Source organism: Planococcus citri, chromosome 2 (genome assembly GCF_950023065.1).
Source record: "Planococcus citri chromosome 2, ihPlaCitr1.1, whole genome shotgun sequence".
In the NCBI taxonomy this organism is placed as follows: domain Eukaryota; kingdom Metazoa; phylum Arthropoda; class Insecta; order Hemiptera; family Pseudococcidae; genus Planococcus; species Planococcus citri.
This window is the reverse complement of record NC_088678.1, coordinates 60,311,669-60,339,259: the sequence shown is the minus strand read 5'-3', so window position 1 is coordinate 60,339,259 and position 27,591 is coordinate 60,311,669. Positions and strand designations below refer to the sequence as shown.

Here is a 27,591-nt window from a genome sequence, read left to right as displayed (position 1 = left end):
TCGGAGTCGGAGGTGAGATTTTGTCTTGTCGAAGATGTTGATATGGGTTGTGTGGATGGTGGTCTGGTTGGATTGAAGTTTAGGGTGTTCTCTTGGAGGTAGAATGTTTCGGAGAGGGTCTGCAAAGAGAGGTTAGAGAGGAGTTGAGAGGAAAATGAAGAAGGAAATAAATGAGGTGAAGAAATGCCTTTTGCAGTTGTGTTTCTGATTTAAATTTCCTTCAAATTGAATACCCACATGACATACTTCGTGAAATTCTGCTCGGCGCTGAACTCAATGGTAAGTTGATGGCCATCTTTGAGAATTTGCCAGATTTGTTGAATAATGCCGAAGAATTTGTTACGAGTCCTTACGAGGAGTGATTACAGAAGTAGTAGATGTAGGAAACTGAAGCTTGTTCAGATTTCGCCAACTCCATTCTCCCTTCCCCCTCCCTTTTCTCTTATGTTTTCTTGCAAACCATTTTATAGGATCCTTCTGAGTGTTGTTGTCGTTGCTGAGTCATTGCATGTCAAATCTTCAGCCCAGTTTTGGGTTTGGGGCCTCAAATCTCACTCAATTTTTGTTTGTAGATTCTTTTTTCCAAAAAAGACAGTTAATGCCCAATTTTGGAGCTTGATTGTTTTGGTTTGTCCGTCTGCTGTAATTTTAAGAAAATCTGTTTACGAAGTTTTGAGGGTAACTTCGAAAATTTGCAAAAGTTCAAAGTTGAGCTTTTTTGAAATCTCATACTCAAAAACGTGCCAAATTTCGAAACTATCATCTTAAGAAGTTGAAGAAAAAAAGGATTCGAATACTCAAAACCATTTGGGGGGGGGAGTTGGTCGAAGGGTTAAAGTGTGAAAAAGAAATGAAATATCGTGTGACATATCGTTTCATGTATTTTTTAAAATAGATACTAAATACAAAATTATCAACTCATTTTTTCGATTCAATTCTCCCAACGTCCCCCCGGCCTCCAACCCCCTCCCCCCAAAAAATCAGAAAATTGAAAAAATTGTGTGACATATGGTTTACTAGGTTTTTCGAAGTGCTGAATACGAATATCAAGTCACTTTTTCGATTCGACCATTCCAACGCTCTTCATGTGAGCCTAAAATTTTATGAAAATTGAAAAAATTGTGTGACATATGGTTTACTAGGTTTTTGGGAGTGCTAAATACGAATATCAAGCCATTTTTTCGATTCGAATCTTCCAACGCCCATCCCATGTCCAATATCACTAAAATTTCCTGAAAATTGAAGAAAGTGTGTGTCGAAGGTATGGCTGGCGTATGGCCGGCGATTCAACTCACTCAGTTGCAATTTTTTTATGATTCTGGCGATAGAAAATTTGATAGCTTTCAGTCTGTGAGGCATTGCAGTGAACAGAATGAAAATACTTAGTTGAATTTTCCATAATCAGAACCATAAGTAAAGTTGATAAATTGGTATTCTCTTTTAAAAATTCCCGTCAAAATTTATACATGTTTTGCATAATAAATTGCTCGACTGAGACGAATCCGAATGAATGGTGAACGATAATTTTTTTCTGGCATCGGTAGATCCACGAAAAATTAGAAGTACGACATAGTATGTAAGAGGAAAGGTGAAGAAAGGTGTCATATTTACGGCAGTATGTCGCGTGCAGGTTCCAAATTAAACACAGTCGGGGAAAAAAATAGAAAAAAATTCCTTATTCAAAGGCCACAATACCTGCTACCTGCTACCTGCATACCATACGCGTACACGCACCTAAATTACTTTTCCCTGCATAAGCTCGCTTATGCAACGCATAAGTCACGATTTCCATCCCCTTTACCTCTCGTGCGCTAGGAATTATACGCACACCCGGTATTTTAACGTAATAATTCGAGTAATAGAAGGATGAGTCGAGAAAGAGGGTAATTTGCGTATGTGACTGTGATCGCACGACGAGTAAAGCTTTTCGAGAGAGTAATTTAACGCGCGCGGATTATGTAATAATACGAGTAGGTACAGGGTAAGGGTTACTAGTACTAGTGTAATGGAATGGTGGCGTTAAGTCACGCATAATGCTGTTGTTGTTGTTGTTGTTGGTAATGAAAAAATAATAATAATAATATCGTTGTACCTTTGTGGAAATTAATTTTTAATTTTTTTCTTTCTTTTGTGTTCGTGTTGCAGGAAACAGGATTATTGTGAATCGAGACGTTTGCGGAAAATTCTCGTGATAATTTGGAAACTACACGATCTCTTCGACTTGTTTAAAAATCGTATCAACACGTGTTCGTGAAGTAAGTTTTTTTTTTACTTTTTACCGGCTTTTCGAAGAAAAGTCAGGTACTGTATTTGTCTCAACTGTGACAGTTTCGGTCCGGAGTAAATTTTCTTTGCGTTTTGGGGTGTTGGGATCATTGTGGGACCATTAGTTTTTTTACCGGCTTTTCGAAGAAAAGTCAGGTACTGTATTTGTCTCAACTGTGACAGTTTCGGTCCGGAGTAAATTTTCTTTGCGTTTTGGGGTGTTGGGATCATTGTGGGACCATTAGTTTTTTTTCAGGTTTCCTTAAAGTTTATATATATATATATATATATATATATATATAGGTTTAGATTTCCTTCCATGTGGCCCATGCTACGTGTAAATCTTACATAACATCTGGCCCAGTCGACAATGTGGCCCAGGGCCAAATTGTCAAATGTATAGGCTACATACAAAGTGGCCCACCCCATTTCATCAACTTCCGCTAGGTGGCGCACGGTTTAAAAATCGAGTCGCGGAGATGAACGTCGAGTCTACAATTAATGTGTAGCCTGTAGAATGGGAAACAGTGCTTGAGGTACGTGTAATCATACAAAAATTGTGTGTACAAGACAAAAAAATTTACTTGTGATTTATCTGTATTTTATTGCTCCATGGCAGAATTATTATAATCAAACATTTTGATGAGAGTCAGGCTATTATGATATAAATATTCACTCAAAATTTAAATCAGTTCGGAAATTTTCCAATTTTTTTTTCAAAAAAATTTATTTTAGGAATCTCGAGTGGTCCACATGTCAGGAAATTTGGGCATATATATATTTGCTTGCGACCAGACATGTCAACTATGCTTGGCATATATGCAGAAAAGTGAACAAAATTTTAAAATTGGTATAATTCATGTTCTAAATCACTTATTAAAATTTTAATTGCAGATTCAGTCTAATATTGAAAAAATCTATGCTTTGAAAAAAGTAATCAGATTTTTAGGCTAAATTTTGAAGAAAATTTTTGAAAATGGAGTCAAAGTAATTTGAATTTTGAGAAAGTTAAGACACGAAAAGAAAGCTTAAACAGCATAAAAATTTTTGATGTTTCTAAATTTTCCATAGGTCAATAAAATACTGAAAAATTTCAAGTCAAATTTGTTGTCGTGTACACTCAGGATCGATGTATTTGCATACATCTCCACCAGCACATCACATTCTACTCACTACAAATTGACTGTAGACCCTGCGTTCGTCCTCGCGCCTTGATTTCTAAGCCATGCGCCCTCTGGTGGAAGTTTCTGAAAACTCATAGTTGACTTGTATAGTAAAATTAACCCATGACTTGTCAACTATAGTTGAGAAGTTGGTCAGTCCACTTGTATAGTAAAATTAACCCATTCAATAGTTGACATGTCTGGATACTAATACCTATATATATATTTACCGGCTTTTCGAAGAAAAGTCAGGTACTGTATTTGTCTCAACTGTGACAGTTTCGGTCCGGAGTAAATTTTCTTTGCGTTTTGGGGTGTTGGGATCATTGTGGGACCATTAGTTTTTTTTCAGGTTTCCTTAAAGTTTATATATATATATATATATATATATAGGTTTAGATTTCCTTCCATGTGGCCCATGCTACGTGTAAATCTTACATAAGATCTGGCCCAGTCGACAATGTGGCCCAGGGCCAAATTGTCAAATGTATAGGCTACATACAAAGTGGCCCACCCCATTTCATCAACTTCCGCTAGGTGGCGCACGGTTTAAAAATCGAGTCGCGGAGATGAACGTCGAGTCTACAATTAATGTGTAGCCTGTAGAATGGGAAACACTGCTTGAGGTACGTGTAATCATACAAAAATTGTGTGTACAAGACAAAAAATTTTACTTGTGATTTATCTGTATTTTATTGCTCCATGGCAGAATTATTATAATCAAACATTTTGATGAGAGTCAGGCTATTATGATATAAATATTCACTCAAAATTTAAATCAGTTCGGAAATTTTCCAATTTTTTTTCAAAAAAATTTATTTTAGGAATCTCGAGTGGTCCACATGTCAGGAAATTTGGGCATATATATATATATATATGTGTTTATGTACCAATTTTGTGGCAGAGTCAACTCGAAACCTATGAAATTTTGAACAAAGTGCTTTATCCCTCCCGACTGGTGTATTGCCGAAATTTTGAGATTTCGAGTTTTATTAAAATCGGTCCAGGCGTTTCCTCGATATTTCAGATTAAGTGATATTTTTTGTCATTTTTGCGTCCTTTTGCAGACTTCCTCATCAGTTTTGTTTTTGGTATACCTATTTTTTTCTAAGAATAAATATTTTGCTTAGCAATAATCAGTAACATCTGTCTTAATATACCCAAACGATTTCTCAGTTTATTTCTTGTTAGGAACTCGATGGAAAGTCGGTTCACGTGTTCCTCTGACAGTTCAGCTTAGGTAGGCCTAATTTATTTTTGGTGGCATTTTTGCAGACTTTTGCAGACTTCCTCATCAGTTTTGTTTTTGGTACACCTATTTTTTTTTAAAGCATAAATGTTTTGCTTAGCAAACACCAATGTCTGTCTTAATACCCAAATGATTTCTCAGTTTATTACTTGTTTCGAAATATTTAGGTTTCGAGATGGGACTCTTTGACGAAGGGGGAGCACCCCCACCCCCAATTTTGGGTGAAACTTTCAAAAGAAAATCTGGGGCATGTGATATATCGAATTGTATGTTTTCGGTGACGCTGAACACAAATATGACGTCAGATTTTTGATTGGGCCCCATCCATGGCCCCCGGCACCTCCCCAAAGGGGGTAAAAATTAAATAAAGTGTTTTGTTCGTGCGACACATGAAATAGTACGTTTCTTGTAACCCTGAATACGAATATGACGTCAGATTTTCTATCTATTAAATTCTAAAAGCAATTTAGTACTAAAATTTGCATATTGAAACACATTGTTATGAATTCTATTTGAAAAGAACAATATGAAATCTCCAAATTTGCTTTATTGAGATTTTATTTGTTTTTTAAATTTATTTCAATGAATTGAAATATTATGCAAATTTAAAATTAATTACGCTATTCTAATGCTTGAGAAACTAGTGAATAAATAACTGACCCGAAGTTGATTACGACGTGGTAATGTTTAAAATCACAATCAAAAATTAACCCAAGAAATTTTAAAATTTTCCAGTCATAATTGAATTATGAACACCCTCGAAAAAAAGAACAATATGAAATATCCAAATATGCTTTATTGAGATTTTATTTGTTTTTTAAATTTATTTCAATGAATTGAAATATTATGCAAATTTAAAATTAATTACGCTATTGTAATACTTGAGAAACTAGTGAATAAATAACTGACCCGAAGTTGATTACTATGTAAGTAGATATTTTTTTTATATTTATAAAACTGTTATACTGATATAAATATAATTAATATGTTTTTAATACGTTTTTCAATTCTGAAAAGCCGGTTATCTCACGCTTTTTTGCGTGAGTGTTTTTCTTTTTGAAAAGAATGTTGTGTTTTCCAATGCTGCGGCGAGTGATGATGGTGAGTTAATTATCGAGTTGCAAGGTGAAGAGGAGCGGGGGGAAAGAGGCAGAAAATACGTATATAGAGAGTACCATTGATTAGTGCGGTGTTTAGTGGTGGTGTATTGTTAGACTGAAATCTGTGCTATATGTGTAATGTGTATGTATATTCTGTATGTACAGAAGAGCAACGCTTGTACTTTGATTAGAATTAATTAGTATTTATTAATGTCGTTTAAAGAGCCCATATCGTGTGTACAGTGCACACTGTGTAATGGGTACGTATCGAACGGACGACGTTTGTCGCCTCGCGCGAACGTAACGTGTGCGATGGTTAATTAGGTTTCTGTATTTTGGATCTTGTTTGGACGACCGCGGTTGTACGTTGTAATTAGTATCCAAGGCCGAAAGGTCTCGGGTGTTTAATCGTAATACAAATACGTGCCGTAACATAGGCGAAATTCTGTTTCATGTGAGGATTGAGGGAGCGATTTATTTACTCTCTTCGGGGTGTGGGTTTCTGAAAAGTTGGGGGGAATGGTGTTGCAGGGTTTGAGGTGAAGTGAAGGAATGTATCCTGCGTTCGTAGACTTGATTTTTTTGGAATCTTGAAAAAAAAATAGGAATAGAAGTATGGAGAAAGTAGCTTTCGAGGTGGAAAAAATTTCGAATTTTGTTCGAAAGTCGTCAAGAAATCAAATTTAATCAAAATTATTTCATACGGATTATGAAAAATTGTCAATAAAATTCATCAAATGTCATCACAGTGGAAAAAAATTGGTAAAAATTTGGCTTACATGAAGTAACATGCCAAAAATCGATGAAATTTCAGTACAATAAGCAAGCATTAATTTGTCAACAATAATTGAGTTAAATTGACTCATTATTGCTGATCTTATCCGGCTCGGAGGACCATGAAAATATGACTTGATAAAAATTTGGCTTACATGGAGTAATGTGCCAAAAATTGATGAAATTTCATTTCAGTACAATAAGCATTATTTGTCAACAATAATTGAGTTGAATTGACTCAATATTGCTGATCTTATCCGGCTCGGAGGACCATGAAAATTTTACTTGCTTGTGGACTGTATAGTTTATTAAACAAGAATACAAAGTAACTACCTAATGTGCTTTTATACATAAATGAGGAGTGAAATATGAATGTGTTTCCTTTTCATCCAACAAAGAGACTACAATGAATTTTTGAGAGAATTTTTAAATGCCCATCACTCTTTGCCATTGCGAGTGAAAATGAGGTCTGATTTTGAAGAAAACAAAACACACAGTGAGATAATTAGAGCTCCCGACAGATGAGTGACGTTCGACAACCAATTGGCATGCATTTTAAGAAGAGGGCGGTGGCAATAGCAGTGATGATGGAGCAGCAGCAGGCAGGCAGGCAGGCAGGCAACTCAGCAATAAAGTGTAGGAAGCTTTCGTGACTCGGACAAGCCACAGCGAGCCACTGTGAAAGAAAATAGATGAAGATGATGAGAGGGGAGGCGAGGTCTATCGAGGATAGAGATATTGATAAAAAAATTAACGTCATTATACAGCACAAGGGAGGAAAATGGTAGAACCGACGACGACGCTGCCACCGCCAACACTACCTCATAAAGGAGTAAGAGAGAGAGGGAGAGAGAAAACAAAAAGAACTAAATGAAAAAAAAGAAGGAAAAAAGGAGAAAAAAAGAGCTTCTTTTGTTTATAATGAAATTACACCCCGTGGGGTTTACGGACGTTGGAAAGTTTGCTTAGCATGCGGTAAAAGAACTCAATTAAACAACAACTACCCATAGCATATAGGAGTAAGTATATGAGCAAAGGAATGAGTGAGAGAAAGAGAGACAGAGCGAAAGGGCACGATGATGTGGTACGGTATGGTCTTGGGGGTTTGTTTATTAAGACGCCACAAGGATTCATGACGCTTGCGGGGTGACGAGCGGTACCGGTGGTGGGTTTTTCTGCGCGTAAGTACGTGTGTAAGTATTGGAGTCGTCGATGAGATCGGTGTAGTTGTATGAGCGAGCGCCGTGCCCCGCGCCCCGCGCCGCAGCCTGAGCCAGCTCGGGGTCGTCGATGCGGTGCGGTGGTGGAATAAAGAGAAGAAGAAGAAAAAAAAATACGCTAGAAAAGAAAAACGCGAGAATTTAAAACGATCTACGGTAGTTGGCTGAAAAAGGACGGAATGAGGCGCCAAGACGCTCTAATGAACGCTACGACGCTATTACCGCACCCGCGCCGCGTCCCGGTCCTGCTCGCGCCTGTGTCCGCGTCTTCTTTCTCGCAGTGGGCTGCGCGCTGCTGTGTGGTTCACCTTTATGGCTCGGCTGTGGTATTTTTTCTTTTTATTTATTTTTATTTTCAACCGGGTCTATCGTCGAGTTTACTTTTAATTAATGAACCACCCTCGAAGAGAGCTCGTTGCCTGCTCCGGTTCGATTTGTAATTAGTTGCCGGTGTGCGTATGTGAGCGTATGTGTGACGAAGGCGGCGCGGCGCGCAAATGAAATAGCGGTGGCGAGAGGCTAATTAAATTGGGTTGTGTATTATGTAGGTACTAGGTACCTACACGTGTGAGTGAGTGTGTCTGTGTGTATTTGTGTGTTGTGTTCAGAGTGGTATTCGAAATTCGACTATACGACGACCACGACCGCGACGCTGTCGCTGGCTGAGAATTGCGTGCGTGGTGGATTTTTTCCGCGTATAGAAATTATCCACCGAAAAAAAAACAACGAACGCGAGGTAATCAGGCTGCTGTCTCATTAATTTTAATAAATTAATATTCGTATATATGCGACGATGACTGCGCCGGCGGTGACGTGTATTAAGAAGCTAGCGACATAGACACACACACGCGGAAGAAGGGATGTGTGTGGAAGAGAAAAGTAGTGTAATGGAAGTGATCTTGACTGACAGCTCGGCATATTTACGATACCAACGTTGGAAGAAAGGATGTACACGCGAAACACCGAAGAAAGATAATTATTTCGAAACGGACTGACTATATATATCGTATTGTTTTTCATGTGGCATTTTGTTACTAATGGTTATTGTTTTGAAATAATTATGCCAACTGGTGAAAACCATATAATATGTGGATGAACGAAAATCTAAAAGAATAGAAAACCAGGTATATTTTTGAGGAAGTCTTTGAGGTGTATTTAAAACAATAAAACAGGAATTGGTGAGAATTCCCTGGTGAGTTGTGATGAGGAAGGATATAGACTTGGCATATTATAGTATTTTTTTGATAAATGATAAATCAAGACGTCACTGGTCACCTAATTTTGCCTTTGAATGACACGTTTTGCTCTTCAAATTGATGTAGGGTGTCTAACTGGTGCTAAAACCCTAAAAATTTGAACTGTAATAGCACGAATATTAGAAAAATCCTATTGAATTTTCAATTTTTATTGAAAGACAGAATCTAAGAAAAAAAAATCATGTTTATGCCTGATCAAATTTGTCTGTGTGTTTTGAACTTGTAAAAATGCTGCCCTTGTATTGATGAAGAAAGTCTCAAAAAAGTGAGTTAATATTCTGATTTAGTGGTCCCAAAAACCTGGTAAACTGTTCATATCATACATTTTTTTCAATTTTCAATGGCGGGAGGGGGTGTTGGAGGAGTCGAATCAAAAAAATGAGTTAATTTTCGTATTCAACGCTCTCGTAAACGTGTGAAACGATATGTCACACAATATTCGACATTTTTTAAAAATTTTGATCAAAATTTCGAGTTTAGAACCCCCCCCATCCCCCCACCATGGTTTTGCAAAACTCATCCAAATAGTTCGTAGTTGTGAATATTGTTGAAAAAAAAAAAAAAAAAAACAGTGTCTGCTTCCTGGATTTTTGTCAACAAAAATCAATTACAGCTTCAAAATTTTGCAAGTTTTTGAAAATTGAACTTACGTAAAAAGCTCAACTTCAAACTTTTGAATTTTTTGGTGAATGTATTGAAAACTGTTCTCAATTGCTTTTATAATTTGTCGAGCAGTTTTTCTCTTCACCTCCCATATTTGACATTGAGACGAGGGTTACCTAATTCTGCTACAAAATGGCATATTTTAGTCATTGATGGCTTGGTTGACTGACGTTGGCCTTGATTGGTCCAAATCATCTTGAAGTCCTCCCCATAATCAGAGATTCTAAACCAAAGATGTGCTTACTTATATGAAATCAATATCTGAAATACACCGAATTGCGCGTAGTTTTTATAGTGAAGTATTAAATCAGCAGCATCCTGCGGCGCGCCAAGACGAAGAGTGTGTATGGTAATTAATTTTTTCGAGAACTAGTCGTCATCGTATACTAGGTAAATTGTAAATTATGCAGATTTTAGATGCTCTGTTTCCGTGAAAATGATGTATAAATATGGCGAGAATTTGAGTGGTCCAAGTGGAAAGACTGGTATGATGGTGGTGCACGCATTTATAATGGAGGACGAAATCGTGTCGGCGAATATACACACTACACAGGTGAATTATTGCTGTAGTACAGGGTGTTTGAAAAAGTTGTGTGAGAGTTGAAATTTTTTTTAGGTATTCTTTGAAACCATAGACTTGATAGATTGAAGCCAACCAAGCCTTCTAGTAATACAAGGATTTATTGTCTTCAAATTCCAAACATTTCTCCTCTTTCTCCTGCAGCAATAATTCCAAATCTAACTTCTACGATTCAATAGTGGCAGAAAATTCGCCATTTTTATGCAAGCTACCCAAATAAAGAGTTTCTACGCCAGGAAGTATCAACATTTTTCTAATTAGGAGTATAGAATAAAAAACCATGACAAAATTAATTAGTAATTCAAATCTGATCGAAATTGAATTTCCTCTAAAATAAATATCTAGCGCATAATTTCATTTCACGACATCCCGAGCATTGAATAATTGTCATACCAACGATGACTGTACAATTTCTGGCTAAGGTAGGTAACTCTTTCCTTACAGCATGGTCATTTATTAGTCAAACCTGGCTGTCTGCTCGGCTCGGTCTATTTCATCGGCTAATTACTAAATTAAATCGTCTCCGATAGAATTTACATAGGTTCCTTTGGTTTTGGCCATCTATGTCTGTGAAGAAATTGGCGTACGATATTACCGGTGTATGGACATAGGTCAGGGTTGAAAGAATACACGATGGTTCAGCTGTGTTTAATTCGGTCGGTGACGCGACTTTGTTACAAACAATCATCGTTATGAGTGTAATCATAGGCTGTATTCAGCGAGGAGTGATAGCGTGTGTGTTCCGTATGGGTCTTTTCATCGATTTTTGGGAAAACACCGAAAAAAGAGAGGATTTCTTTTTAGGATGAGGAAGAAAAGAAGAGAGGAGGGGATTTGTTCGCACGTGTGGAGTTGAAGTTGTATTTTTATGGTTTTTACTTGTGTTTCTGGTGTATTTATGAAAAGAACGTATTCTTGATGGTAAATTTCAGATTCAGTGTAGGTAAATTTGGACTTGAAACTTTCATTGCATATGTATAAAATGAATGAGATATCCTGAAGTGTGCAAAATTTTACCCTGAAGAAATTACTACGTAAATTAAAACGAAAATCCTGCAAACTATACCTAGAGAAGAATAAAATATGAAAGGGAAGTGTAGTTGTAGCATAGTTTGTAATTCTATGAAGATTTGTCCGTTTGGATGTCTGCTCAGTGGATATTTTTATCAATGGGGGTTGTATATACGTTGGTTGGCCTAGTTACACACATATCTACGCTAGTCTATACTATTCCTATACACGTACGTCTACGGTGTAGTAGCTCGTATGGGTATCGTAGAATAGAAGGAAAAAAGAAAGAAAAAACGTAAACACGTATGAATGAAATGTGCTACTCCATCTGGTAAACTACCACGACCGTGGCGACGGCGATGTCAGAGGCATCGGCATAAGGCCGGCAAAAGTGCTGGTGCGGTGGTACTGCCTCTGCTACCTTACCTATCCAGCTTTACTACGATAGACGAGCTTCTTCGATGTGTGTTCTATTGGTGGTACTTACTTACATATTACGTGTTTGTGTACCTACGGATGTAAAAAGTGCTTTGATAGAGCATGGAGCAAGAGCTGAGTGATTCACCTGAGTAGTGGTTATTTTTTAAAAGAGAGTCTCACTTCTTGGTTTGAGCTTTTTTGAGGAAACCTTTCTATAAAGTATGCAATGTGAAAGAGGAAAGGAACGATATTGATTTTGTGAAATCCGAATTGTGTCATTTTATTACTGTGGTGTAGGTAATTCAGTGGTAGAGAAAATTTTCATTCAATGAAAAAAAATATGTAGTAGAATTTAGTGATATTGAGCAGATAGGTTTTTTATGAATGGTCATGCACGGTTTCAATGTCAACGAAATTGGAGAGTTCGAAGGAAGAAGGAATCTTTACCAATTCTCAACTGGACGATAATTCATTGAGAAACAATGCTCACTATATGATTGTGAAAGTATTGTAACATGAGTAACAGAAGACCAAACTGTAGCTGTGAATTTGGTGTGAGTTGACTTCGTGGTGGTATCATATTTATGTGCCATGTTGGTACTCTTCTTCTCAAGGTTGATGTAAAAGCAAGATACACATACCTAGTCTTGTAACACAGTTTCCAGTTTTTTGTGTATGCGCCTGCTGCCCAACTTGTATGTGTATGGTTCATTGACATGATTTTTAAATGTCGTTAGTGTCTTGATTCCCATCTCCACGATGCTGTTCAACTCTGGGTTATCTTTACTCCTGCTGCTTGGTCAAGAATCATCTCGAGCACGTGGGTAATGTCTCCGAATGATGATGGTATTAATATAAATTCAGTATGAATGTTGAATCAGAGTTAGTGTAGTGTGTTGGAATCTTTTTGAATATAATTTTGTATCTATTTCTTTTACTTAGAAGTGTTTTTTGATTGGATTAGAGTGATGTTGATGATTGGAAAAATTTATAGTCTATTAATATATGACGCGGCATACGAAAAGGTTACCCCAACTACCCCGAGCAAAAACGTAGTTTTTGAGAAAAACGCGTTTTAAAGTTTTTGAAGCGTTTTTTCCATTTTTCAAAAAGTGTTTTCATTAGCAATATTTCAACGTATATTGAAAAAAAAAAACAAAAAAAAATTTTTTTGAAGATTTTTCTTGGAGTTACCTCACTTTAGAGCCATTTTTTACAGGTTAAACGTCAAGATAGCGAACTGGCGATGGTTTTATCGTATTCTACGGTCAATTTTACATAAAAATAGGAAATTAAAAAAAATCCATTTTTTTGGTTTTTTTGGTCGGGGTAACCTTTTCGTATGCCGCGTCACATAATTATCACAATATTTTTTTTTTAGAGATATGGAAAAAAATTAACAATATCATCAAAATTATATGAAAAGTAGATACCCATTTTCCCCATACCCATCATTTGCATTACTACAAAAAAAACTGGTATGTCACTATGTCAAAAATTTAATATTGTTGATATTGGTTTTCCATATTGGTATTGGATTTTTTTTCTCCAGTATAGACACTTTTTTGATACCGAATTTTTAATGAAAAGTATTTAGAAACCAGTTCCATCTACAGAGGACACAAACAAGTCTAAAAAAGTTTTTCAAAAACCAAAATTTAATAAAAAATAGAACAACTTTGTTTTCAGCGGTATGGATATCAATATTTTTTATTCGTCTCTTTCCTTTTACTATTAGCTCCTCCTTAGGGACCAATATTAAAAGAATGACCAGTTTCAATAATACTGCGACAATCCAGCTCAGGTGTAATTATATCTGTGGGTGTAAGTGGTACTGTCACTTTTTCGAGTAAAACGATGGAAGATATCGCGTGAGTGAATTATAAAACGATGTAGGGTGAGAATAACAGGGTTGTCAAGTTACCTGACAGTTCGTAGTAAGTAATTATCAAAAAGCATTGGAAAGTATGATTGTTTCATTAAGAACTTCTCTTTGTTCAGTAAGACAAAATGGGAAGTTGGAAATTTAAGCATCAGTTACCCCTTCTCTTCTCTGCTCACATTCCACGAATTGACACTGGCTAAAACTGAATTCAGGTTCGGACCCGGTCAGTTGGAGACCCTGGCGGATGCACCGGAGTTCACCCCCCTCCAATCAGCATTTTCTCCTACAGTTTTTTCCCACTGGTTCGGAAACTTGTAGGTACTTGATTTTTATTTTTTCTATTTTTTGGAAAATGTTGCAAAAATGAGTCAACTTGAGCACAAGAAGTCCCATGTGAATAGACCCCATTGATTCATTGTTGCCTGGCATAGCAGAGATCATAGCCGGGTATATCAGCAATTTCTTCTCATATAAGAAAAACGACTAAAATAATTTTGATACCCTTTTAAAAATTAAATTGAAGTGAAGTGCATTTAAAATTGAAATATGGTCCAAAAAATGATGTCGTATGCAGTGCTAAAGAATCAAGAAACATTACTCGAGCATTATTTTTTATTTTTTTTTTGATACTATCATCACTCAAAGTCTCAAACGCTAATATAAGGTGAAAATTATATCGCTCGCATTACGGACGTCGCACTCTGTAGACAATCCATGGTACTATACGTAATATGTGGCCGGCTGGTGGAAGGAAAAACGTGCATAGCGCGAAAAAAAATAGTAGTAACGTTGACCGCGTACGTCGCGTCATGTGCCCAGTGAAAAGACGCGGGAAAAAGGAGGAAAACGCTGAAGATAGAACGGCGGCGTCGAGACGCATGGAGAGCGACGCGCAATGCGACGTACAGTACAATAAAGCCAGCTGTTTTGAAGAAAAGAGGAAAGAGATAGGAAGGTATTGCAAGCAAAGTATAGTGGAAAGAGGAAGAACGATGATGACGACGACACCGCGGTTGATGGAAGAACCACGTGATGATGATGATGGGTTTGTTGTGAGCTTTGGCAGTGGCAATGGTGAATGAAATCGTAGTGTGCACGATATTACGATGACGAGTTCGTTGGCCTTGACATCGAATTTTGAGTTTCGAAGAAAATGTATACGATGAGGAAGTCGAAACGATGCCATGCCATCGTGCTGTCTGATGAACAAATTGCATATTGTGGAGCTTTGAGTTGCATGGTTTTGGTGTCAGAAATTTTGTCTGGATGGGATGATGGGGATACGAGTCACAGGTTGGGTGAAGGGGGAATTGGGGAGTAGGAGAGTAGGAGGGAGATATTGAAGACTTCAATGAGTGCGATATTTGGGGGATCACGTCGCTTGTGATGGTCGGGAGTGTGATTCAGCGTCACATTGGTCCCCTAGATAGGTTAATGAGTAGAATGAAGTAAGTTCAGATATTGTGACATGCTGTCTAGTCTCTAAAAATTTACAGTATTGGATGAAATTTCATTTATACTTGGTGAGGACTGTGAGGAGCCTAGCCGATTTTGGTTCGTCGATACTTGCGAATCAGATGAATTGTGAGCAATATAGGAGAATAGATAGTTGCCTATGTTTTCATTGGTTTGCACACAAGAAACGAGAGAGATAGATTGCCGAGCGAGAGTAAAAGCTCAAAGAAAGGATAAGAGGACACAGGACGATGAGCGAAGGCAAGGATGAGGATGACGACGCTGAAGGAAGGAAAGAAGGAGAGAGGGAGGGAGATGGGAAAAAAAGGAAAGCTTTAAAAACAGATAGGATAATTACTTTCCGTTTTCTTTTATCCTTACATTCATCGGCAATTCCGTTACATTTGTATGCAAATACTCCTTTTTGAAGTATAGTGGCGCGCCCTGCAGATGGGGCAAGAGGGGCAGAGGTAGGAGCGCCGCGTCGCACCACCGTAAGACGAAATCGTCGTCGTCTTCATCGTCGTCATCGTAGTATGTACGTACTATACAGTACAGTACTGCGAGTAGTATTCGGTGACGACGACGACGTCGTCGGTGGCGGCGGCGGCGGCTATGACCCCACCATTAGAATACTCCTCCACCTCTTGGATTGTGGCTGCCGATGACCGAAAGCGACGCTGACGCTGGGGACGTCGACGTCGTCGTCGTCGTCGTCGACGTTGAAATGGTAGCAGCAGCAAGCAGTAAGACGTGTGTAAGAAGAAGGAATAATAAGTAAATGATGAAAATGCCGTAGAAGAAAGAGAGCGCCAGCGTGTGGAAGCATCGCCCTCGCAGCGCCATGATGTCTTGGAGGATTTCTCGGCGGTGGTGGACTGGTGGATGACGAGAGGTGGAGGACTGTTCCCCTAGCGCGACTCGAGATGCCGGTGGTAGGGCGTTTGAAACGCGCCGATCGTCGGTACCCTCCCACTTTTGAATATTTCCCCTACATCGAGAAGGTTGGAATATGCAAGGCTCGGCTTTAAACTATGCTAAGAGTGCGACGCCGACTGCGTGCTTAGATGGACTCAGTACATGTTAATTTTTATTTTTTATCGTACACCTCTGTATTAATTTATTATTTTTTTTGTTATTAATTAATTAATTACTACGCACGTATACACGCAGTATTTTTTCGATATACACGCATAATGTTCTCTAATTATCGTCAATAGTCGTCTCGAAAATATCGTTCGGTTTTCGCAGTTTAACAGTTTTATCAATTTTTTTCCAATTTTTATTTATTTTTTTCCTTAGTTTTACCGTTTTATTTTTCATTTTTTCGGTCGTCTTAAAGTTGATTAATTTTTTTTCTCATTTCGGAGTTTACCTCGAGTGTTCCTATATTGCGTCGTCGCGAAGTTGATTACCTATTTTTTTTTTTGCTATTTTTATTTTGTTGAGTTTTTTTTGAGAATTGTTTTGATCTCTCGCGACAGAACTGATACACGTGGTTTTTCTGTCGAGTTTTTCCACCATCGAATCGCAGGCTGGAAAAGTTTTCTATCATCGTTATTCGTTCGTCGTATAATCGTTGAGTTTTTTCGAAATATTTTTTACATATGGAAGTTTTATCGTCGTATGTTGTATAAATGATGGTGATAAGTGATACACGTTGGAATTCGCGATCATCGAAGTGAATATATTTTATTATTGGTGCCTGGAGAATGTCAGAAAGTTTTTTTACTCCATCGTACGAGCAATTCTTGGCGTTTCAATATTCGTTTGGAAATGATTTTCATAGGTATGTTGATTTTTAAATGATTGTGTTGTTCGGTGCTTTTTTTTCTAAGTTCATCTCGCGAAGTGATAATTAAGATTTATGGTATTGATGTTGTGTTTTGGGACTGGCTGGGGGTTTTTGTGAGAGAATATTTTGAAATTTTGAGAGATTTTGGTAGGTTTTGGAAAAGATTAGGGTACAGGATGCCGACAAGTTAGAGCAGTGATAAGAGATAAGAAAGTTTTGGTAATTTTTTTTCTGAGGCTTTTGAGGTGGAAATGTTTGCCAGAAATTATGTGGAATTTTTTCATTAGGTTTTTGCCTGATGAACGAATTTTGCATAATTATGTGATCATGTGCCATAATTACGGAGCATTGTGCTCGAGATTAATAATGATTAAAATTTTTCAAGTGTTTTTTAGTTTGTTTTCCGATAACTCGATTGTGTTTATCAATAAGTGGCAGTTATCTAAATTGTTCGAAAGCGATGAACAAATTTTCAGACGTGAATTTTTAAGGTTTTTGGCCCACGTTGAAATTGACCGGTTTATTGAGGTGATGAGCAAAAATGTCCAGAAAAATGTACAAAATATCTCTATTCTTTTCCAGTGATAATTTCTCTATTTTTCTGGTCAAATTTCTGAGCTGGAGAATTGAAAAAAAAAATGAAAGAATTTCTAGTCAAGTGGTGAAAAAAAATGAAATTGTCGAGTTTTTTTTTCAAAGTTCATTAGAATACTCTACTTGATTTTCTAGTGTGACTAAAAGAGTAAGGGAGGAGAGGCGATCCCCTGATAAGATAGCAAAAAAAAATGCAGACGAGAAAAATATTTGAAAAATTTTTTCTTCAATTTTCGTGGTAAAGTCTTCCAAGTAAAATCGCCTCATCGCCTGAGTATTCAAATCTGAAGTTCAAAAAAAAAAAAATTGAAGTGGTTCGAGTTGTAATATAAGCTTATCTGAACCAATGAGCATTTTTAAAAGAATCGAAAAATTTACCTATTGAAGAATTAATTTATACATACCTACCTGGCTTCGATGTTACTTACGTAATTAGAGATTTTTCACCTCCACATTTATTTTGTCTGAAAAAAATTAGCGTACAGAGTTGTGAAAAATTGCATTTTTTTTTTACTGGTGCCAAGTGCTTGAGCTTATCTTATTTACGTGGTGTGTAGTCTTCGAGATACATAAGAGGCTTGCGTTCGCTTGTTAGATAAGAGAAGCCGAAGAGTTCGATGAAGTGAGTCAGAAGGAGCAGGAGAGGAAAGAGGAGGCAATTCGAAGCGTTAAAAAGCGCGATAATTAATTAACGCTTAGCAGCGATGTCAGCAGCAGCAGCAGCAACAGTGAACTCGATAAATCAATTAGTGATATGTGTACTCGTTCGTGTATAAATGTGAATTAGGTGTGGCAATAAGTTCGAAGCTATTACAGTCGTAATACTTATAAATATATTAGAGCAGTTGGAATTTTTTTTGGTGGCTTATAACGATATTTTGAGGTCTGTGATTAATAGTGCAAGAGGAGCAGGAGTGGAGGGAGAGTGAAAGATTGACCAAAATGAAAAAAATTTTTGAATAAATTTTGGTGATAATTTCTATAGGCAATTGTGGAAAATATTGGGAAAAAATATGCTTCGCTGATTATAAAAGCGGTAGGGAAGTTTACAAGAACGCGTTGCCATCTTTCGGATAAAGTTGTAAGTTCATCTTGACGAAGGATGCGAACAGGACTGTTTTGTGGGTGGGCTGGTGCGAAAAAAGATGATGTTTTGACAGCATCTTCGACGTATCATTTTCGCGAAATTACTCGTCTCATAAAAAAATGAACATAATTCGACGATGTGGAATTTCCATTCTAAAAATGGCGATTTTATAGCTCGGATGACCAATTTGACCGAACTATTGTAGGTGTTGATTGAATTAGTCAATTAGCGAGACTCGAGTTGAAATTTTCACGTGCTTGATTTTTTTTTTTTAATTATCAGCGTGAACATGTACACATTTCAAGTACGAGCACTAACGATAAGTATAAGCCCCCCAGGCCCCGCTTAATTGCAATTGAATTTAAAACCGATTTTTTTTAATTCCTTCGTCGCGCTATAAAAATGGTTTCGGCGATATAAAAAAACACACAGGGCACCTGTATCAATACTCTATGGGCGAACATTAAAACACGAACCAGTGTAATTTGATATTTCCGCGATAATTCGGACCTAAAGTATCAAAAAACATAACTTATATAGCTAAAGATGCAATCGTAACGTTACGACGTGTTAATAATATTTTTTGCGGATGTTTTTTTTCATCGTCTTTCAGAATTAATTTTTTTACGATTTTTCGCGAATTATGAAAATGCAGATGTAGAGGTACTAAAGGTGTTAAATAGGTACGTGAATGACGACGAGTCAGGTTGATGTGTCTTGGAAAAATTAGGTAGGTATTTAAATAAGCAGAAATGCGGTCTATTTTGCATATAATGCTGAAGCAAGCTCGCATATGTATTTACCTGGGTCTGGGTATATAACTTTAACACGAGCGTGGCGAGCAGAAGTCTAAATATTGACGACCATTTTCAAAATAGTATTTAAATTAGATCCCAGTCTATAAGGAAAGGATTGCCAAAATGTATGCATAAGGTACCGTACAAGTTTACATATAAGTGAGGAGGAGAGTAAAGATGGTGATATTGAAATTAGACAGGTACTAAGCATTTTTTTTCCTTCGGTTTTTCAAAATATGGAGCACGAGTCCGGCAGAATGCTGAAATTTAAATATCTATGAGTTGGTGGCTCGCGACAAGGTACATATGAAAGATGATCATGGTTTGGAGGGAGCTCAGGAGTCGTCTTCTGTCGGGCACGAGGCTTTTGTGAGATGTAAGGTCGTGTTTTGTATCATTTGGCCAAGTGATATGATAATTTGGAAGGTAGAAGGTGCAAGGATGGTGTTGATAATTTGCATACGTGATCCGATGCAGATGACAGAGGTGATGGATTTTTGAGAAGTATTGGTGAAGTTTATTTTAATGAGTTTTGAGAAAAGTGTAATGAATAGTTTTTGAAGAAAAATTTTATGTGTGTAATTTAAATTTTATCGTTGTGATGTTTTTTGGAAAACTTTTCGAGGAATCTGATGAATCAGTTTGAGATGAAAAAAAATTTCCAAAAAATAATTGTTTTCAATTTGAATTGATTATAAAATTACTCGCAGTGTTCTTGAAAATTATTTTCATGTCCAATTTCAACGAAATTTCCAAATGGTCCGAAATGGAAATTTTCTTTACCTGAAAATGCTTTTTAAATGAGATGAAATTACGAGTGCATGAGGATGAGTATTGGCTTTTTTCTGCATAAATTTTCGATTAGTTATAGGTATGGGAGTTCAGATTAGGTGGGTATTTTTCCACTAATGCATTTTTTTTTTGTTTTTTAAATGAATTTTGAAAATTTATTTTTTTGATTAGGCCTACTTTGATAATTCATTAAAACTGGCCTGTGAATTGAAAGTTGGAATTTTTTGTTTTCGCTTTTTTCTGTATTTATTTTACAAGTTCTTCTAAATGATCTAGAAACAGCAGACACGCTATGTGTGGGAAAAATCAAACCAAATTATAGGATTTTTGTCCTCATTCGACATATTAATTCGATATTCGACGATATACCAGTTCTAAATGAAATTTATACAATGCTAAAAATGTCGATACAACTCGATAATTAGTTTGTAAAAAATCTGATTGATCTAGAAAACAATTTTTCCCATCGTTTTACACGTGGGATTCGTTGCAGATACGAGATGATAACTGTCTTCGAAATAGGTAATTCTGGACCATCGAACGTGGAAAAAAAACTATACAAATAAATAATTATAAATGTAGCGAAACCAGTTAATTGAAAATAGATTGACGGTCATTAATACAGACAAAAATGAATAATGAAAATTACGTTCGAAAATTATTTAACGATGTTGGCTGCAAATCCAATTTTCAAAATGATATCATTAGCTAGGTTATTTGGAATCAAAATTCTGCAAATAAGAGGTAAAAAAAGGAGAAAATTATGCATCGGTGAAGGAGTGTAGTATAAATTTTATGCATAACAAGAAATCTTATTCGTGAAACGAAAATCGATATAATAAAATTTTACGATATTGAAAATGTAGGTAGGTTGTATTAAAAAAGAAAAAAAAAGTGTACATGATATACAAAGTTGCTTGATTAAGTCTCGTCTATGGCGTTTGATGGGTTTGACGCGCCCGGAGGGGGGGAAGGTGACGCTGGCGCGACGTTTAATGCGGTAATTAAGGTAGTATTTTAATTAGATTTTATCTTTGTATAATTTTTTACTATGTAGGTATATATCGTACACATGCACGAGTCTCGTCGAATTGGAAACAAATTAAAATTTTACGACGACAATTTGAGGATATTTATGCGTGACTACGACGATGGTTTTTTTGGGCGCTTCCGTGTGTTTGTGGTGTTTATTTTTTGATGAGCGTGGTTGGTAGTGTGTGTGTGGAGATTTCGATGAAGTATTTATATACATATTTGCAGACGTAGAGGTATACTATAAAGTAGTTAAAACGTTGTATAAATATTTCATTTTGGTTTATGATACGTATAAATACACGATGTTAGTTTACCTAATTATTGGGTCGAATTTTGCGTGAAATTTATTGTACTGGATTGGACTTTGGTGCGGACTGATGTCAAACTTTGTGTTGAAATGAGGCACGATACGATTTTGTTGCTTAATTAGGTAGGTATTTTTGATTATTTATGTGGTTGGAGGTGGAAAGACGCCTAAAATTAGGTGATGATTTAATGAATTAGGGATTTTTTGTCGTGGGTGGGTTTTTCGGCCTGAGGAAGACAGGGGGGTCCATTTTGAAAAAAATGATCATTTTGGAATTTTTAAAAAATTGAGATGATTTTCTGATAATTTCAGACTGTTTTGAGATGATTAGGTTCGGTTTACTTTTTAATGGAATTTTATTGAGATTCGAGTCGATTTCCATTACCTAGTACCTGTTCATAAATGTATTAATTTATCGTATAAGTTAAGCTTAATTGAATTTATTCGTATATTTTTCTCCTCCACGTCTCTGCGATCGATCGATAAACGAATTACGTTGTATAGTAAATTAACCCAGACGCCGCGATTAATCACTTCGATGGCGATCATACATATAGGCGCGATTAATGAAATAAATTAAAATATACGTATATTATTACAAACTTTTCCAATGAAGCACCGTCCTATAGGTATCTTTCTAGGTATATTGTATAGGTATTAAGTGAGAAGAAGATATCTCGTAAGTCGTATGTCTGCGTGTGTCGGTCGATTACGTACTCGTATATATATGGTCGAGAGATATAGAGAGACGATGAAGGTGACAAATGGCGGGTATTCGAGTCGGCCGCGAGCTTCATCGGATTTATAGCCGAAGAGAAGAAGAGTTAATCTATACACAAATTATAAAATATTATCGTCGTCGTATTAATTCGCACGGCGACGTTGTCTGTCTCTTTCTCTCTATATCGAAAAGTATACGTATACTTACTTTAAGAGAGTAATATGTGCATACTACTATATTATAGTATGTAGTGTGTACAACTTCTTAAGTAATTTATCAACGGAACCTCTAGAAGGCAGCTTGAGTAAGATAGTAAATATCTGCGTGTAGATTGTAGAAGTATCTACATTAGGTAGGTACTCGTATTCTGCAGACATTGAATATAGTGATACTCGTATGTATATAGCGGTGTGTGAGAAGGATTATAATATCTTTATATCGATATCACGCGATATACCGACAACCATTGCCGGCGACTAAGCGAATATCGAATACCTAATACCTATACTCTTGTATAGGAGAGAAAATGGAAGAAAAATGTGCAAAATGTGGTGTAGGATATGGGCATGAGGGGGAATTGTGCTGGAATTGTGGAGTTTGTGGAGAGTTAAGGGAGGAGGAAGAGGTGCTGAAATATGTAAGAAAAGTATAGTGATTGAGTCTGGGTTTTCCAATAAATTCGAAGTGTTTGAAAGTAAATTGCAAAAAATGTTTGAATTGTGTATTTTTTGAATAAATGAAAAACAATTTTGATTTTTGGGGGGGGGGAGAATATCCAGATATAGCAGGATTTTGAAGTCGTATCATATTGCATTATGCCTATTAGAAGAGTTGAATTAGTGAAAATAATTCAATTTTGAGAATTTTTTGGGGTAAAAAAACGAAAATAGGATGAGAAGAGAGTGTTCCAAATTACTGCTCACTCTCATTTTGTGTTTATTCTTCATTTTCTGAAAAGGAAAAACTTATTTCAACATTTTTAACACTTTTTTTGCATATCTATTTTTAATAATATGGGATGATTTGTCTATTTTACGTTTTTTTTTCATTCATTAAAAGAACATCTGAAAATAAACCACCAAGTCAAATTTTGGGTATGGACTTTCATTTTTCGATTTTTTAAAATTCAATTTGGTAGTCGTTTTTAGTTAAAAAATCAGAATTTGGTCAAATTAAGATCTTGTTTGGTGTATTTCTTGTTTTTAATATTTTGGACCAATTGATGATAGTTTCAAGCACTTTTGAAGCCTCCTTCCAGTTCCACAGATTTTGAGATTGTCTAATTTTAGAAAAATTGCCATAAAGAGAACAAAAACTAAATTCAGCATGTTTTTAACACAAAGAAATTTGGAAATAGCTCTGGATAGGCCTAAAACCATCACCAATAGATAGATTTGAAAGATCAAAATTAGGATTATATAAAGCAAATTTTATAGTTTTCTGTCTCGATGTTACCATTTATCAAATTTCAATTTTTCCATGAAAATATAGACCATTTTTGAATTTTTTAAAATTATCAAAGAATTAAAAATGAAATTCAGTGGCTGAAATTTGGCTTGGTGGTGTATTTTTGTATGCTCTTTCGACTTATTTTGTTTGATCCTAAAATTTACTGCTGTTTGTAATGCTTTTCTTGTGAGGAAGAGGAATGCAAAAAACAATTTTGACTGGAGCGAAAAATACTCGAGATTGGATCTGATTGGTAGTAAATGGGTAAGACTGCCGTATCAAAATTTTGATCTTATACGAGTAATAACCTTGGCAAATGGATATTTTTCTTTGAACAAGTATCGATCAATCGTTGGATTCTCACGATTTTCCAAACGATGCAGATAAAAATCGAGATTTTGACAAATCAGTAAACAAAAAATTCCCTTGCGAATTGGTAAAAAAAAAATCAGCCATTTTGACGCATGAAATCAATGATTTCATTGATGATTGAAACTATTGATTTGATTACATTTTTGATTTTTTTTCTATAATAGTTGAATCAGTAATTGCTTCTTGTGTTACTGTTTCAACCAATATTTCATCGTCAAACCGTTGAAAAATCAGCCTAGATCAATCGATCATTCATTTTTATCCATTGAATCAATGATTTTATTGTAAATTTTGACGTATGTGGTTATTTGTAATTTTTACAACTAATCAGTTTAATGAATTGGGATAATTGTGCCATGATTTGCTGATTCAATCAATATTTTACTGACAGATCATTAAAAATTCTCTTGACAGGGTTTCTAACAGGTTGTAAAACTAGTGAAAGAGTGAAAAAGTAGTGAAAAAATGAAAAAATTCAAACGCGCAATAAAATAAACATCTAAACAAATCATTGAAAAAAGTTGATTTTTGATGAAATTGGCAACAGTGTTGGAATATGTAACATCAGTTTAGCCGGTAAATTTTCTTGAACATTTCGATTTTTTTTTGAAAATTTTCCTGTGAAAAATTTGACTTCATTAATATTTTTTTGGTGTGTGGAGGAGTGGGGAGGGGGGATCAAGTGGAGAGCTTTCTGTAAATTTGGTTGAGAAAAGTAGAGATTTTTTTCAAAAAAAAAAATCCGTTAGATACCTTGCTTGAGTCGATTGATTGATCAATCAATCAATCAATTTTAATGTATTATTGAATGAGAGATTTTATGATGATTTTGATTTTTAGTTCGTCATTTCATTGATTGAATCAGTAATTCCAACATGGTTTACTGATTATATCAGGAACCGTGACTGATTGAATGGTTTTCAACGTGAATTTTTCCTGATTCTCCGGTGACTCAATTTTATCAGCAAAACTATGCTAATATCGTTTTAAGAGCTGATTATTGATTGATGGAGTTGAAAAATCTAGCATAGAGATTTTAGTAGATAAAAAATAAATTTACAAATGATTGAGTAAGAACATAAATTGTCTTTAAGGGAAGAATACTCACAAAATGATTACAAAATTATTGATAAAGATCCGGTTCGAAAATTTCAGGTCAAATTGATGACAAAAAAAATATGACATTTCGATCAAATCGACTCCGTTTCGATCTGAACTTATCGATAAAATGATTCTAGCAAAAAACGACGAAATGAGCAGCAGAGAAAGAGGCAAAAAAAATCTAGATTGTCGGACAGCGCGGGCCGCGTGAAAGAATTAATTTAGGCAAAACCTTGATATTTATTTCTGCTCGCAAAGATAACCAGTTTTGGTTCTCTTTTTTTACGTGTACCTTTACCTTCGCGTAAAACTGTCGATTAGTTTAACCACCCTTGAAATATTCGTACATTTGGTATCTATCTAGTCGGTTTATATGTACGAATATTATGGCGACTATATACAGTATGTTAATTATCATTATCGTGTGCGAATCCGAACCAAACAGCCAGGGAGGGGGAAGGGGGAAGTGCTAATTACACCGCGACCACAGACACTAGACAGTGTTGAGCGGAATATTTTCAAAGTGCTAGTGACGGAAGATCTCGCCGAATTGGATCATATAGATTAGAGATTATAGGTAAAAGATGCAAAAAAGAAGGCGACGATGGCCCAGATGATGAGTGAAGAAAAAAAATTCGCATCTAAATATACCTTATTATAGCGATATTAGTACTAATACAAATAAACTAGCGATTATTTTACGAGCTGGCGAAATATTATAGGCTTAGGCGTAATTATAAAATGGCTTGGCAGGTACCCGGAGTGCGTATAATCTCGATTAATACTTATAACTCGTATGATTAGCCAAACGATGTACGATGATTAGCAATTAGTATTTAAATGGGCTATCTTGAGGTTTCTCGAATCACCGTAGCGAAGAAGTCGACGAAATTCGCCATTTGCCATATTTTTGCATATTCGCCAAAATGCTACAGGTTTAACTGCGTAAACACTCGTATCAATACAGTGCTTTGCTACCTGCCGCGAATGATGAGGTATTTTTGCATAAATTAACATTTGCTCGGTGTTTCTGGTGTAGTTGAGTATACAAAGTATTTTTCAGAATGTATTGGGTGTGTAGGTATTTGGGCGAATGTGAGCGTGAGCTCGAGCTCGTTGTGAGGTTGAAAAAAATGTATATTAGTCGATAATTGTATCGAGTACGTTTGTTGTATTTACCAGTAGATTATTATATTAGGGGTGATATAACGATGACCGCAGGAGGAAAAACCGAGCATACTGTCGAATACCACCTCGTCTATGTGAATAATTTATTAATCCGCGGGAAAATATTTACGTGTGTATAAGTATACCTATTAGCTATTTTGAATGCTCTCTGTTTTAGCATAGGTATATTTGAGGGTATAACATTACCTAGCTATCTCTCCTCGTGTGCTGCATGATAGGTTGGCTTCATCGTAGGTATATCGTTAGTATTTAATTTACCAAATTTGTTTACCTAAATTTTTGGACCGGCCTCTAAACGTCCTGCCCTGCTGGTTCTCCTGCTGTCCCATTTCTTGGCCAAGTCTCGCCATCGCCACCATACTATATAAATCATCGATAAGCGGAATATTATTACGATATGCGATATTAATATGGATATTGTGTATACATATGGGACACGACGACGAGTCGACGATGCGATAACGTAACGCTAAATCACGAGTTAACGAGGAGGATGTCATCGATAGAGGCAGCAGGGCTGGGCAGGGGGGCGAGAAAAAACAAACTATGTAACGTAATTAGTATGTAGATGTATAATGTACTCGTACTATATGTAGGTACGCGATTATTTGTTGTACTCGTACTCGTACGATTAAATTTGTGAGACGTGTGGAGTGGACTTGTGGACTTTGCGTGGTGCAGGGCGAGAGCAGGCAGCCACAACAGCAGCACCGAGAGCCGGCCAATTTACACAATATAGTAACAACGGCAATAATTTCGTGCGTGAGAAATGTCAACATAATGTGGCTCGTTTTACTAGAAGTTGTACTTAACGTGTATGTACAAATGTTGTGTAAATTATGTAGAGGTACATACTTGAAAATTTACGTGGACGAGGGTTTGGTGAAAATTTGAAAATGGAGGAGCATAAATTAGGTTAGGTGGCTCTTCATAGATGAGAGGAGAGAGATCTCTTAGTGTTGATGAAATTTATTCTATAAGTACATGTGTGAAAGAAAGTATACAAATTGATAGAAAAATTTGAACTAGTACTTTCTCAAAGGAATGGCAATACATTCAAATATGAATTTAAAGATGATATATTTTCTGTTATTGAAAGTTGTCGACATTAATGTGATTTATTTTGAAAAAGACAGACCGGCAGACAGACGTCTTTGCAGAAGTCTCGTCGTATTATTTTTTGTTAAATAATAGCAAATGATAAAATAACTCGAGTTAGTCAGTGAGACAATGTTGAATTTGGCCGATTAAATAATTTCATTTGCACAGAAACTCCTGGGCCTTGAAACTGGTTCCACTGGTCTAGTTCCCT

The 27,591-nt window shown here is 36.2% G+C and overlaps 1 protein-coding gene across 5 annotated transcripts in view; it reads left to right on the top strand.

Annotated features, from left to right (window-relative positions):
* zfh2 (Zn finger homeodomain 2) overlaps window positions 1-27,591 on the top strand; it is a 247,387-nt gene that overhangs the window by 99,632 nt on the left and 120,164 nt on the right. For 4 of the 5 annotated variants that reach the window (XM_065351949.1, XM_065351951.1, XM_065351953.1 and 1 more), the window contains exon 3: window positions 2,146-2,255. The gene's annotated coding sequence lies outside the window, so the exon portion shown is untranslated. Of the gene's footprint in view, window positions 1-2,145; window positions 2,256-16,071; window positions 16,831-27,591 lie in introns of those variants that run through there. The other variant, XM_065351952.1, reaches the window with a different exon arrangement.